The sequence below is a fragment of the Monodelphis domestica genome, chromosome 6 (genome assembly GCF_027887165.1).
Source record: "Monodelphis domestica isolate mMonDom1 chromosome 6, mMonDom1.pri, whole genome shotgun sequence".
NCBI classification, from domain to species: Eukaryota; Metazoa; Chordata; class Mammalia; order Didelphimorphia; family Didelphidae; genus Monodelphis; species Monodelphis domestica.
Window position 1 is genome coordinate 233,460,371 of NC_077232.1, and position 3,042 is coordinate 233,463,412.

The following is a 3,042-nucleotide window of genomic DNA, read 5'->3' on the forward strand; positions in this document are numbered from 1 at the left end:
TGTGTTGTCTCATTATTCATTCTTTTATGATATTTCTACTGAACGGTAACTCAGATATTCTCTTAATAATTGTATCTTTATTCTGCATATTGTGAAATAGAACTGGTGCACATCTTAGGAGAGTTTCTTGAATAAATTCTCCCTCACTGAGTGTTTTTCCATGCTGAGCTTTGGAGTGAGCAATGCTCAAACTTGCAGATGTTGAATTTGTAGAGTCTTTTACAAATTGAAGGATGGAATTACATTCTCTCTTGTAAAGGTGTAGCTGCCTGGAAAGGTTTTCCTTTCTTTCATCCTCACTTTTTTTCAAGAGTTGGGAATGATTAGTTTCAAAATGTCTATTTATATTCCACATTTTGCTTCCCACCATTTCAGTACATAGAATGCAAAATGAACTGCCATTTTTTTCTATAATGCCATACATCTTGGTCCACGTCTCTTTAATGGGTTGGTTACTGCTAGTATCACTTCCTTTACTTAGCTTTGGTTTATTTTTTGAGTTCTCTATGGGGGGGGGGCAGTGACAGAAGATAGAATTATAGCCTGTTAGCCTTGCAGGTAATTAGGGGTTAACTAGCCTACCTGACCACAAGATGGCACATGTAACTGTCTTTTAGGAAAGGGGAGGGTTAATAAGCAGAAATAGGGGTTAATAAGGATGCACAATAGTAAGAGTGGTGAAATGGAGTCTGCCTATGCTGCAAGATGGTATTCCTTATGTAAATTAAGATGGCTGCTTCTATTTCTAATGGCGTGAAATAGCACCCATAGCACAGGCCTCTCCCAGCTTCCCCCTCACTTATCTCAGTAATGACAGTCAATTAGAAATCCATGTCACCCCAGAACAGTAGATTGGATGATGGTTGCTGTGGTTATGTGGTTGCTGGTCATGGCGACCACAGGGCCCCCAGAGATTCGTCCCCCATGGCATTCTGCTGCTTCTTGCTCCATCGGCGGGAGTGAGGTCAAAGATCCCCCACAGGCCTAACCAGAAGCCCTAGAACTAGATGCTCTGTGTCTGAGTTCTGCTGTTTTGCCTTATAGACCTCCAGCAGAGAGTGTCTACACTACACTACAGCAAATGTTTTATCCTCGGCTACTGCACCTGGCTGTGCAGGAACCAAGGAAGAAACGTCCTTCTCGGCATGCGGCCCCATACTTCTCTGTATGAGGCTGCATGTCATCGAAAATGACTAGGTGTGTCAGTGCTGACATGCGTGTCATAGGCTCCTCATCCTGGTTCTAGCCTCTAACTCTCCAATCAGAAGGGATTCTGAGGGTTCTGAGGAGGGATTGAATATCAAAGCCGAATGATATTGAGTGGGATGGGGTCAGGAACAATGGATCTCACCACTGTAATAAATTCTGAAACTCAGAATTGTAATAGATAATAAGGGACTATATTTGGTTAATTGATAACTAATAGATCAGGCAATTATCTTATTTCTTCTGTCTTTCCCTCTTCCCTCTATACCTCCCTTTTCCTCCTTCTTCAGCCTCTTCAGCTTCCCTCCCCCCTTCTTCTTCTTCTTTCTAAATCACTCAGGGTGAGTTAATGATGTCACAAATGAAATATTCTTTATCTCCTTTTATCTTAAATAAGGGTTTATTTGGGGAAGACAGGAAAAGGTAGAGAATGGAGGTAAGAGGGTTGGGGATTTCCCTAACACTATAGTAAATAAGCCTTAGGTTGGAGGATATTGGGATAGAGTTCAAATTTAGAGGAATGATTGATAGGTCTGGCATTTCAGTCACTATCATAAATGGTGCAGGTCAAAGAGATGCCTCTGGACTATCGTCCTTCCTTTTTCAATCTCCAAGATCAAGAGAACTACCTCTCCTTTTTGTCTTTCAAGGTTAAAAGACATAATCCTCCAGTTGGTCAGTTCCTTCTTTCAACTGCTTCTCCCAGTAACCTTCCAATTGGAACCTTTGTTTGATTGACAGGTCATCAACCTCCACTTCTGCCTTTTGCATGCTTCCCAATTCCTCTCTTCTACAGAGTTGAGATGAAAAAAATATATGAGACAGTTTATTCTTTTGTGAAAGGGACATTTCTGACTTTGGATGCTTAAGGAATGCCAAAATATTGATTTATAGGATCTTCATAGAAAACCCCTTCCCATCTCTTTTCTCCCATCCTTTGTTCCAGTCAAACCCTCTGAAACCAAGACCCTCAGGTTAGGGTCTGAAGAATAATGAGTAAGTTCACAGATGCAACAAGACATACTTATGTAAAGGGAACAGGAACCTTCTTTTGACACTTTCAAAAGAGTAACTGGGTTGTGAATTCCCATCAAAAGGAGACTCTTGGCCTTCAGAAAACTACTCAATCCCTCAAGGTCTTTGAAATTCAAATTGGACAGGCCAAAGGTTTTGATTTTAGAGAAGGGGGTATTCTTATTCTAAAAGGTTGAAGGGGAAATATTGACTTCTCTCCAGGTTCTTGAAAGTATTGGGGTGCAGGCTAAAAAGGCTTAAAGAAACACTTCTTATGAGAAAGACACAGATTATATCCCACTCAATGTGATGAGATTTATTATCCTAGAAGAAGGCATGATGTTCACAGAGTAGAAACCATATTTGTAAATCGTAACCTTTATAGACAACATTCATGGGTTTCCATGGTAAAAAAAAATTCATCCTTGTCTATTTTCTGGGAAAAAATCATTATTATCACAGCATCTGGGACTTGGAAGTTAGAGAGTTTCTTGGATAGACTTCAGGTTTATACTAGAAACCTCCTTACCTTCACAGCTGCTGCCATGGTCTTCAAGAATCAAGGTCACTGTGTCATTATAGTGAGGCATCGGGTAGGATTTTAGTAGAGCATAAGGAACCTGAGTGACCACTTTTCTTTATTGTAGAAGGGATTCACATTCCAAGTAGAAGGAGGAGTTAGATGATATTAGAGACCTTTTCTATTTCTAAGATTCTATTATTCTACAAATAGAATCCTTTAAAACTTCAGGGAGAAGTTAGAAAAAGAAGAATTTGGGATTTTGCAGTTTCTAAGAGTAAAGAAAATTTCTAGTATAATGT